Below are 12,841 nucleotides of genomic sequence, written 5' to 3' on the forward strand. Positions count from 1 at the left end.
GCAGTAAATACTGTCCTGTTTGTACTTATTACTACCGTTGCAACATGACCATGTTTATTATCAGTAGTTTTCTTTTGCTTTTCTTGAATGTTTTTTTCATTATTATTATTATTTCGGGGTAAAACCCGCATCTCGCTCCACATCGTAGTTGCGCATGCGTAGCTCGCACGATATAAAACTCCGCACCCAGACCTCAGAGCTCAGAGCTCATATAAACATCAAACATTATTGTTTTTAAAATGTTATATTCAGTATTTTGTCATTTTCAAATCTACATTTTTGCAAGTGTCATTGATTCAAAAAGAGCAGCAACAAAAAAATATATATTTTTTAGACGGAGCTCTTACTAGTGCTATTTTAGAACATGCCCTGCGGGCGACCAGGTGCCCCGTGTTGGTGACCCCTGTTCTACATGATAATCATTGTGTTAGTGTTTAAAGTAAAAAGTTTACAGACACCCTGTGATGGCATTTTTTAACTAAATGATGGGAACTCACTCCTAATAACCAGGGTCCTTGCATGGTGTTGCATGTTCTCCTTGTGTTCACATGGGTTTGCTCCAGGTGCTCCGGTTTTCAAAGTCCAAAGACATCCAGTTGGAGCCACTAAAATGTGAGTGTGACTGTGGGGTGTTTCACCCACTAAACAAGACCCACTGTGACCCTGACTAGGATAAAGTGATGACAAAACAAACAATGAATGAATGAAAATAAGCTGTTCAGATATGCTGTGACTTACATGCAAATTCCATTTATATTTTTAAATCGTCAAAATATAAAGTAACTGTGCATTAATATCTGCAGAATAACCAGTATTTTTATTTAATTAGCTTCATGCCTTTATAGTTATACTGTTCATAGTGTTTACTGAATTGATTGATGTGTAAATTCCTGTAAAATGAAAAATCTTGGTCACACCCAGCATGTTAACTTGTTAAAACACTTCATGGAGTTTCCCCCAACAGTTCACTGCAGCAACAAGCAGTGACAAGTAAACGAAGGCACAGGTCTCAGGATGAACACTTCTTAGTTCTTGCTAATTCTCTGACCAATGATTTGTTGTTAGGAACAATAAAGGAATCCAGGGTTCAGCCTTTGTTCACCAGTTTGCACTTTATTCACAAGTCACTCCATTATACACCAAGATTGTAACTGTTTCCGAGAACTGTATGAAGAGCCTGTGTGAGGCAGATGGAATCTTCTTTGATGGTGTCGTAATTGGGTCAGACTTTCTCTCAAGTGATGACATGTACACAGGAACACAACCAGTTTTCATTTCTGTTCCATCTCTCTTTTGATCTCTTTTATGTTGCAGGCTGTGGATGTTTTGTGTCTTTAATTTGTGAATGTATTTTCATCGTTTTGGAGGGGTGTCCACATAATTTTAGGCATTTGGTTAAAGCGTTTGAACTACAAATTAAAACATTACAATTGACCATCGGGTGACTTATTAACTGACCTGTTCTCACTGTAATATTACTAACATGTTAAAATTGTGATCAGAAAATTTTGTAGATCCATGGTTCCCCACTCAGGGTTTGCACCCCTCTCTTGAGTTTGAGGGGGGCAGGGATTGGGCACCAAACATCACAGGAGTGCAAAGGCTTTGTCTGCTGTGAGGTGATCTGAGTTTGTCAAAATACAATTTGCACATGTTAAATAAAACTAAAATAACTCTCTCTGACTGTGTATGAGTAACAGGACTGAAAGAGACGCTGAGCTGAATCCCATAATTCACTGTTGTATCATGAATTCATTGATGGTCATGTAACACAAATCCACATTAGCATAATCTGCATCCACAGCTAACTCTACAACACTACTCTTTTTAGTGTTCATTATTACTAGTCTTAGTCATTAGTACTAATTTTAGAAACCAGAGCACCTGGAGCAAACCCACATGATAACAGTAATGCACGAATGCAAACTCCACACAGAAAGGACCCTTTAGCCCCCCAGCCAAAGAATCAAACCCCAGCAACTGTGACAATGTAAACCCTTTTTTTTTTTATAAAGGATAGAGGGTCCCTGCAACGTTTGAGAGATAAGGCAGTTCCACAAGAAAATGTGCTTTATTTAATCAATACTCACAACAATCATGGGGGTTATACACAGTCCTAAAGTTCTGACCCAAAAGCAAAAATAAAAGTAAAATAATAAAAGAGTATAGCACAAACACCTCTACCCAAATAAACCAACAAATCAAAAAGAAAACGCACAATCTATATCACCGGCCAAAGTACAAACCAAAGATATTAAGCAAAGAGGTAATAAGTGCTCACTCAAACAAAGGAAAAGTACAATAAAGAAAAGCCCTGGGTCAGTACACTAAAGAATCACAAAATTACTGGAGGCCTATAAGGCCAACTCAGCAATATTACACTAGGAGTAACATTAGACATGTGCAAAATGCCAATACTTAACCACTTTGGAGCTAATAAAAACTATAGTATCGTCCCCTTTGCAATTACCAAATATTAAAACTGCCTGGTAGCAGTACCAATATGGTGGTCAGTTATACAATCATTTAAAACTATGCAATTAGTATTAGTGGTCAGTTATACAATCATTTAAAACCATGCGATAGGCATTGGTGGCTCCGTAAGTTTATACATCACTAATAAAAACTAATGTTACGAGGGAAAGAAAAAAACCAACAGTGGCCTACAGGCAACCAGGCCCGGCTCCACTGCAACAGATAAAACAGTACAAAAACACACTTTAATTTTCACAGTACATTCCTGTCACTTAAAACGTAACCATTAACAAGCCTCCGTTTAGGAAAGCATAGCATTTATAAATAATACTATAACCAAATAAATATAACCTCATTTAATAGTAATCTGGAGTAATCTTGGCCCACTCCTCCATGCAGATCTTCTCCAAATTGTCTCGGTTCTTTGGGAATCTCTTGTGGACTTTAATCTTGAGCTCTTTCCACAAGTTTTCAATTGATCTTTTCCCTTTTAAACCAGGCCTTGGTTTTCTTGGCCGTGTGCTTGGGGTCATTGTCCTGTTGGAGGATGAAATGACAACCCATCTTAAGATCCTTGATGGAGGAGCGGAGGTTTTTGGCCAAAATCTCCAGGCAGGACGTGCTATCCATCTTCCCGTGGATATGGACCAGATGGCCAGGCCCCTTGGCTAAAAAGCAGCCCCACAGCATGATCCTGCCACCACCATGCATGACTGTAGGGATGGTATTTTTGGGGTCGTATGCAGTGCCATCTCGCCAAACGGCCCGGGTGGGGTTGGCACCAAAGAGCTCGTACTTGGTCTCATCAGACCAGAGAACCTTAAACCAGTCTGCCTCAGAGTCCTCCAAGTGATCATAAGCAAACTTTAGACTGGCCTTGACATGACGCTTTGAAAGTAAAGGTACCTTATGGGCTCGCCTGGAGACCATTGCGAAGGAGTACGTTATTTATGGTATTCATTGAAACCATTGTCCCCACCGCCATGAGATCTTTCCGGAGCTCCCTCCTTTTTGTCCCTGGCCTTGGCACGGGAGAAAACTTTAAAAGGCTGTCCAGGCCGTGGAAGGTTAACAGTAGTTCCATGAGCCTTCCACTTCCAGATGATGCTCCCAACAGTGGAGACTGGTAGGCCCAACTCCTTGGAAAGGGTTTTGTACCCCTTGCTAGCCTTGTGACCCTCCACAATTTTGTCTCTGATGGCTTTGGAATGCTCCTTAGTCTTTCCCATGTTGACCATGTATGAATGCTGTTTACTTGTTTGGGTAGGGGCTTTTATAGTCAGAAGAGGTGGAAAAAACACATAATCAATCCAAGCATGTGAAGCTCATTGTTCTTAATACCTCAGTTACTTCTTAATACTTGAGGGAACCAAACAGAATACTGGTGGTTTGAGGGGTTGAATAATAATTGACCCTCTGGTAAACTTAGAAATTAAAAAAAAAATTAATAAACAGAGAAATAACATTCTTATTTGCTGCAGTGCATTTCACATGTCCAGGCCCATCTACGGTCCAAATTTCAAAATGCTAAGTGAACGCTAAATGAGTAAACCTGCGAAATCTGCAGGGGGTTGAATACTACTTGAAGGCACTGTATATAAATATCTACCTACCTAAGTACCTACATTCAATCAGTGGTTACTCTAACAATCAAACATATTAAAACAGGATTTACCGGTAGTTGCCCTGTATAAAACACCCACCTAATTGCTGCACAGGTGTACTCAACCACTTGTGGACAGTGACGTCGGAAACTGCGGTCAAACGCTATTCTAAAATTAAAAAACGCATAACTCACTATTAACCGCCTTATCCACATATCACCATCACTAAACCACGTTTTAATAGCAGTGTGAACCCTTCTGAGTCAGCCGCTATTTGTCACGTGGGAAGAAAGGACGCAAATGCAGAAGTAAATAAAAATAATAATATTTTATTTAATTATAAGGACAACAGAAAGATAAACAGCAAACGAAAAAACAGAACACAAAAAACCCGATCGGAAACTCCGACGGAGCTGCTGGCGCAACTAAATGAAAAATAAACAAAGTGAAACCAAAACAGAAGGAAGCGGGACGCGAACCCCGGTCAGCCGCGTGGCAGCCGGGAGCGTTACCACCGCACTGTAGTGGTGCTGGAAAACGGGAGCGCGAGAACCTCTAATACGCTTAGGAGCGAAGGGAGAGGAGGGGAACTCCGAGGAGCGCTAGACCCAACACCGCGACTAACAATCGCAGTGACCGGTCGGCGCGCCCTGGATCGCGGAGCTGACACACCAATCTGAAACCAGAAAGAAACAAATAAACAAAGTTAGGCAGTTCTAGACTGCGGATTCGAACCAAGCTCTTTAGCACGGCAACCGCTTGCTCAGCGGAGTCGCCACCCAGCGGTTGGAGAATCCAATGTTCAGAATAACTGAAGGCACTGATGCCAGAATACCTTCAGCGCTTTAACACAGCGCTGAGTGAAACCGCTAACGCTAACTGCTAGCGCAAAATGAACTGCAGTTCGAGGACTGCACCACGTCGCACCACACTATATCTACGAGACCAACAGAACATACCAGTTACCTCAAACCTTGCGGTTTTACTTACCCGAATGGCATACGCCACCAGGGCTACCAGCTAAGGCTACGAACGTGTGGACGAGCTGCCACCACGGACCGGAAAACAAACAAAGGTGCGACACCCGCTGCTGTGTGGAGCTGGCTTAAGTAGTCAGCCCCACGGCTGCGGGTGATCAGCACTAATTAGGAGGCCTGGTATAAGAGGCCTTTGTTTTCTGAGCTCTGTAATGTCTGCTTCGCTGGGAACCCGGGGCACGTTCACCAGCTACCACAGACCTCGTTATAGAACCCCCTCCTCTAGGGACAGCTCCTGAGGTCCCAAGACCCGCAGCTCGGTTGCGCCGGAACTCGCGGATCAGTTCAGGGTCCAGGATCTGGCGAGCCGGTACCCATGAACGTTCCTCAGGGCCGTAACCTTCCCAATCCACCAAGTATTGGGTGCTACCCTGAACCTTCCTGCTGTCAAGCAACCGGCGGACGGTGAAGGCAGGGGCACCCTGGATGATACGAGGGGCGGGAGGTTGGGGAGGGGGTAAAACTCCCCCGCACATAAATGGTCGGAGATGGGAGACATGAAAGGTTGGATGCACTTTCATACGGGGAGGAAGCTCCAACCTATACGTCACCGGATTAATCCGCTTTACCACCTTGAACGGACCAATGTACTTGGGTGCCAACTTATGTGGGGCACCTCGAACGGGGAGATCCCTCGTTGACACAAGTACTCGTTGGCCTGGCCGGAAGGTAAGAGCCGGCTGCCGCCTGCGGTCAGCTTTGCGCTTCACAGAGCGCTGGGTGGCCACAAGTGCCTGCCTAGCTTTGCGCCAGGCGGCGCGGCAGCGGCGGACATGAAGCTGTACAGACGGGACCGCTACCTGCTGCTCCTGCTCAGGAAAGAGCGGCGGAGGTTACCCGAACTGAGCCTCAAACGGTGACATTCCAATCGCCGAATGATGCAGGGTGTTGTGAGCAAACTCTGCCCATATCAACTTATCCGACCACGTGGTCGGATTCCCTGCCGTCAGGCACCTGAGCATCTTGCTCAGATCCTGGATCAGCCTCTCCGACTGCCCATTCGACTCCGGGTGGTAGCCGGAGGATAAGCTGGCCGTGGCGCCAAGAAGTTGGCAAAAGGCCCGCCAGCACTGGCTTACAAACTGTGGACCCCGATCAGACACAATGTCTGATGGGACCCCATGTGCTCTCACCACATGATTCAGGATGATTTGCGCAGTACCCATGGCGGATGGTAGCTTGGGCAGTGGGATAAAAAGGCAAGATTTGGTAAACCGGTCGACAATTACCAATACCGCCGTGAACCCTCTGGATTTTGGCAAGCCTGTCACAAAGTCCAGAGAAATGTGGGACCACGGTCTAGCAGGTATTGGCAACGGATGAAGGAGGCCCCGCGGGCGCTCTCTGGGTGTCTTGTTCAGAGCACACACAGAGCAAGCACGGACAAAGTCACGTACCTGGTTCTCCATCCCCGGCCACCAAAATCTTCGGCGCAGCAAGACCAGGGACTTAGTCACACCTGGGTGCGCCGAAAATGGGGAAGCATGGGCCCATTCAAAAACCTGACGCCGTACGGATGAAGGTACGTACAGTCTGTCAGGAGGTCCCCCACCGGGGTCGGGTTCAGCCCGGTGGGCATCCCGAATGACCTTCGATATGCCCCATGTGACTGGGGCCGCTATCAGGGTCGAGGGGATCACGGGATCAGGTCCGGTCTCCGGCCTGGTCGGTTCCCACTGTCTAGACAGAGCGTCCGGTTTGACGTTTCTGGACCCCGGTCTATAAGACAGTGTAAAATTGAACCTTCCAAAAAATAAGGACCACCGGGCCTGACGGGAGTTCATCCTCTTGACTTGCTGGATGAATGACAGATTTTTGTGATCCGTCCAGACAAGAAAAGGATGATTGGCCCCCTCGAGCCAGTGTCGCCACTCCTCTAACGCCAACTTAATGGCCAAGAGTTCCCTGTCTCCAACCGGGTAGTTCCGCTCGGCTGGAGTCAGGCGGTGCGAGAAGAAGGCACATGGATGCAGCTTCTTCTCTGGCCCCACTCTTTGGGACAAAACTGCCCCAGCTCCGACCTCGGAGGCATCCACTTCGACAACGAAGGGTTCCTCTGGGTCGGGCAACTGTAAAACGGGAGCAGTTGTCAAGAGTGTTTTTAGCTCGTCAAAAGCTTGTTGGGCCTGCACCGTCCATCGGAACGGACCTTTTCCTGTAAGGTCCGTTAACGGAGAGGCGACTGAGCTAAAGTTCTTAATGAAACGCCGAAAAAAGTTTGCAAAGCCCAAAAACCTTTGCAGTTGGCGTAAAGAACTTGGAGTTGGCCACTTCTCCACAGCTGATACCTTAGCCGAGTCCATGCGCAGGGTGCCCTCGGCCACTACAAACCCCAGGAACGAAACCGTGGGGGAGTGAAAGACTGACTTCTCCAGTTTGACAAACAAATGGTTGTCGAGCAAAAGCTGGAGAACTCGTCGGACATGCCCTATATGCTCGTCGATGGACCGACTAAAGATAAGAATATCGTCTAAGTAAACATAGACGAATTTACCAAGAGTCTCCCGCAAGACCTCATTGATAAATCTCTGGAAGACTGCGGGGGCATTCATTAACCCAAATGGCATCACCCGGTATTCATAGTGGCCAGTGGGCGTAATGAACGCAGTCTTCCACTCATCCCCCTGCCTGATCCGGATCAAATTGTACGCGCTGCGAAGATCGAGCTTGGAAAAAACAGAAGCTCGCTGAAGGGCTTCGAAAGCCGTGGCCATCAGCGGCAGCGGGTACCGATCCTTGATCGTAACGGCGTTCAGACCGCGATAATCGATACAGGGGCGCAGGGTGCCGTCCTTTTTGTTCACAAAAAAGAACCCTGCCCCAGCTGGGGAGGAGGAAGGACGGATGAACCCCTGTTTAAGTGCCTCACGCACATACTCCTCCATAGCCACCTTCTCTGGACCGGAGAGCGAAAAAAGGCGCCCCCTAGGAGGAGTAGTGCCGGACAAAAGATTGATGGCGCAATCGAACGGTCTGTGGGGGGGCAAGTCCTGCGCCCGGGACTTGCTAAAAACCTCCCGTAAGTCATGGTACACAGGGGGAACAGCTGCCAAATCCGGCACCTCCATCTTCGCTTCCGTCGGAGCAGAACTCGTGCCACCTTGCAGCAAACACGAGTCGCGACACCGCGTTCCCCAGATGAAGATTGATCCGGTGGCCCAGTCGATCTGAGGATTGTGTCTTTGCAGCCACGAATACCCCAAAACCACCTGGAGGTGAGGAACGTGAGTTACAAGAAAGGTAATCCGTTCCTCGTGGTTTTGCAGACGCAACGTGAGAGGTCTTGTCTGTTGGGTTATCGGGCTGCCCGCTACAGGTCGGCCATCCACCGCATGGACCGACACTGGTGATGCTAGCGGTTGGACCTCAATCCCCAGCCTGTGTACCAGATCGCTGTCAATGAAATTCTCCACCGCACCTGAATCGACACAAACCTGAAGGTTTGTGTTCCCGAGGCCCCAGGACAACCGGGCCTGCAAAAGCAGACCTTGGGCAGGGATGGTAGGTCGGCTCACTCCCGAGTCCCTGACTCGAGAGCGGCCTAGATGTTTTTCCGGCTGCCGGGGTCGGGAAAACGAACCCGATGCCGAACGGGCATTGGCACGGGCTGAGCCCAACTGCATGGGTTCGGGATCCAGGGCCGGTGGAGGAGACTTAGGAGGCGCCAGCAAGCGGGTAAACGGGGGACAGGTACCCCGCTCCCGGTTTCGCTGGCGAAGACGGGTATCGATGGCTGTGGCCAGCGTATAGGAGGCCTTATGGGTCGTTGGGCGGTCCCTGGTGGCCAGCTCATCCTTTATCCTCTCCGATAAGCCACGATGAAAGATGGCGGTGAGAGAGCCCTCATCCCACCCACACTCCGCCGCTAGTGTCCTAAATTCGATTACGTAATCTACGACTGACCGATTACCTTGGGTTAGCTCAAGTAAGCGTGGGCCTGCCTCGCGACCCCCCGAGGGGTGGAAGAAGGTCTCCTTTAAGGCCTCCTTAAAGGCGCTTTCGGATGAGCATTCCGGAGCGTTCTGCTCCCAGAGGGCGGTAGCCCATTCCAAGGCTCGGCCAGTCAAGAGAGAAACGATATAGGCAACCCTCGACCGCTCTGTGGGGTAGCGGGAGGGCTGCAACTCGAAGGCTAGCGCGCACTGGAGGAGGAAGCCACGGCACCTCTTGGCCTCTCCCGAATATCTTTCAGGAGGAGGAATGGGGGTGTCGCGGCTTCCACATCCTCCCGAATGGGGTGGGGGGTGTGGGCCGGCTCCTAAAGCTGGAGACTGCTGGCTAAGCGCAGCTACCTGCTGCGCCAATTGGCTAATGGCCACCTCGTGCCTGCCTAACGCCACACCCTGGTGGCGTAATACGTCGATAGGGGGTGGCGTTTCTGCTGCGTCCATGGTTGGTCGCACCTTTCTGTCACGTGGGAAGAAAGGACGCAAATGCAGAAGTAAATAAAAATAATAATATTTTATTTAATTATAAGGACAACAGAAAGATAAACAGCAAACGAAAAAACAGAACACAAAAAACCCGATCGGAAACTCCGACGGAGCTGCTGGCGCAACTAAATGAAAAATAAACAAAGTGAAACCAAAGGAAGGAAGCGGGACGCGAACCCCGGTCAGCCGCGTGGCAGCCGGGAGCGTTACCACCGCACTGTAGTGGTGCTGGAAAACGGGAGCGCGAGAACCTCTAATACGCTTAGGAGCGAAGGGAGAGGAGGGGAACTCCGAGGAGCGCTAGACCCAACACCGCGACTAACAATCGCAGTGACCGGTCGGCGCGCCCTGGATCGCGGAGCTGACACACCAATCTGAAACCAGAAAGAAACAAATAAACAAAGTTAGGCAGTTCTAGACTGCGGATTCGAACCGGGGTCTTTAGCACGGCAACCGCTTGCTCAGCGGAGTCGCCACCCAGCGGTTGGAGAATCCAATGTTCAGAATAACTGAAGGCACTGATGCCAGAATACCTTCAGCGCTTTAACACAGCGCTGAGTGAAACCGCTAACGCTAACTGCTAGCGCAAAATGAACTGCAGTTCGAGGACTGCACCGCGTCGCACCACACTATATCTACGAGACCAACAGAACATACCAGTTACCTCAAACCTTGCGGTTTTACTTACCCGAATGGCATACGCCACCAGGGCTACCAGCTAAGGCTACGAACGTGTGGATGAGCTGCCACCACGGACCGGAAAACAAACAAAGGTGCGACACCCGCTGCTGTGTGGAGCTGGCTTAAGTAGTCAGCCCCACGGCTGCGGGTGATCAGCACTAATTAGGAGGCCTGGTATAAGAGGCCTTTGTTTTCTGAGCTCTGTAATGTCTGCTTCGCTGGGAACCCGGGGCACGTTCACCAGCTACCACAGACCTCGTTATACTATTAACCCAAATAGCCTATATAAAACATAACTACACTTACCCGGCCGTGATGGTGAAGCTGATTAATCAGTGGCATCTAAAAACAATCATGTGCTCCTGGAGACAGGGGGTCTCACATACACATGAGACATGAGCAGGAGCACACAGAGGCTGGATTTTGAGTAGCCATAGGAGTTATATACAAATCTAAAAATGCTTGTATGTTTCTCTTATTAGTAATGTTACATTCACCCAAATGAGTTTAGGAATTTTTATGTTAGCTCGAGTATATCTATATATTGGTATTTAGATGCTGTTATTTCTATTGCAAGTCAGTTTATATTAGGAATTAATATAAGGAATTTGCAGTTTCAAATCAATCGGTTTAGTTCTGTTCAGTGTTTGTTTCACTCAGACTGAGCTTGTAAGTTTTCCTGCTCAGGAAGATTTTCATGTAACGCTGATCTTTATGCTCATAGTAACTGGTCAGGATTAGTTGCATCAAGCTAAACCACATGTTGGGATTCAGGGATTTTATTTATGGTGACTTGTGATCAATGGAATATGAAACCAACTTCAAATTAGGCTCTAAACTTTCTGAATCCACCATCTTATACAAATATACACAGAAATCCTGACAATATTAAACCTTGTGTTTGCATGTTAGATCAACCATAATTACTGCTTAGTTACTTTATTCACTTATTAATTAGCATTGTATATGTTAAGTGTTTAGTGTTAAATAAACATTATAACTATTCAGAACTTAGTGCTCTGATTCCTTGGTAAGACAAAACTGACTTGAAAGAACATTTCATCAGAAAGTGACTTCTTTCTCTTGCATTTTCCACCTTAAAACAAACACTTCTCTTCATCCCACAAAACAGTTTAAAATTTCACATTGTTTTCTATGAACACTTAGCTAATCAAATTATAAATTTGCTGATGTAAACATTTGTATGTTCTATGGCTTTGTATCATAACTTCCTAATTTTTCATCTTATGTATCCATTAAAAATACATGAAACACAAGTTTTTCTGTAACTATGCTGAGTGTCTTGAAAAGTAAAAAAAAATACATTTAAAGCTGGTGAATCATTGGTGAAACTGTCCATGGTGATGCAAGATTAACATTTAAATTTGCATTTAAAACAAGAGAAAGAAGAAGAACAAAAACAAGACGAAGAAAAGACAAAATCTGGTATTTTAGGTGCTTGGGTGGAACAGAGTTAAAACACACTAGCTCACCAGAGCTGAGATCCCAAGCTCTCAAGATCAAATCTTAGTTTTGATATCGACTGGGCTTGTGCCTACACACAGAAATGATCAGTTAATGTCTTTAAAGTGAGCAAAAAATGTTGCTGTGATTTCATTTGATACAATTGCTATTCCTCTTGGTTATCCTCGTCTTCCTCTTCACACACCATCTCTTTTTTTTTAATTTTCTATTTTTTTTCCCACTTTTTCTCCCTTAATCTAGTCATGTCCAATTACCCTGATTGCGTCCTCTATACTGATTCACTGCTCACCGCTCACTGAGGACACCTCTCAACTGACATACGCATTTTTCACCTGCGTGAGTCGAGTTCATACACTGACAGGTACTGTGTACGGAGGGCCACACCCCCATCAGCATTATTCCTCAGCCCTGTGCAGGCGCCATCAGGGGCCGCAGTCGCACCAGTTATGAGGACCTATGATCTGACTTTTTACCCCTAACCCTAAACAACAGCCAATCATTGTTCATGCAGCTGCCCAGCCCAGTCGGAAGGCAGAACTGAGATTTGATACGATGTATTCAAAACCCCAGCTCTGGTGTGCTAGTGTACTTTACCACTGCGCCACCTGAGCGGCTTCACACTTCATCTTCTATTGTTGCCTCCATTGTTAAAGTCACAATACAGCTTAGAAATACCACTTACATTAGAACTGACTGAATTTTATCCTGTTTACCTACTAATTTTAACCCTAATCATTGATTGGACACACATGTGCACAGTTTTAACCTGTAGTGTGTTAATGATGACAGTAGTGTGTTTGTTGTGTTTAACCTTATAGGTATATTAAGAAACGAAATGAAGTTGAGCAGATAAAACATAAAATATCTCAGGATCAAACTGTCTAAAATCAAATAAAAGTTAAAGTCAATGTAAGGAACACTGTTTTTATTTTATTTGCATTTTCAAAACTGTCCCAACTTTTTCTGATTTGGGGGTGTAATACTGAAACTGAAAACGATTTCATTTTATACTGTAGTGTTCATTCAGTTGATCTTTAAGGTCCTGTTTTTGGAGAAGGAACTGTTTACTGTGAACTGATTAATCTTGTGTAATGAGTAACTACCGTTCCTGTCATGAATGTAACCA

The 12,841-nt window shown here is 46.5% G+C and overlaps 1 pseudogene; it reads left to right on the forward strand.

Annotated features, from left to right (window-relative positions):
* LOC134312489 (tripartite motif-containing protein 16-like) overlaps positions 1–12,841 on the forward strand; it is a 210,840-nt pseudogene that overhangs the window by 74,180 nt on the left and 123,819 nt on the right.

This window comes from Trichomycterus rosablanca, chromosome 4 (genome assembly GCF_030014385.1).
Source record: "Trichomycterus rosablanca isolate fTriRos1 chromosome 4, fTriRos1.hap1, whole genome shotgun sequence".
Taxonomy (NCBI): Eukaryota; Metazoa; Chordata; class Actinopteri; order Siluriformes; family Trichomycteridae; genus Trichomycterus; species Trichomycterus rosablanca.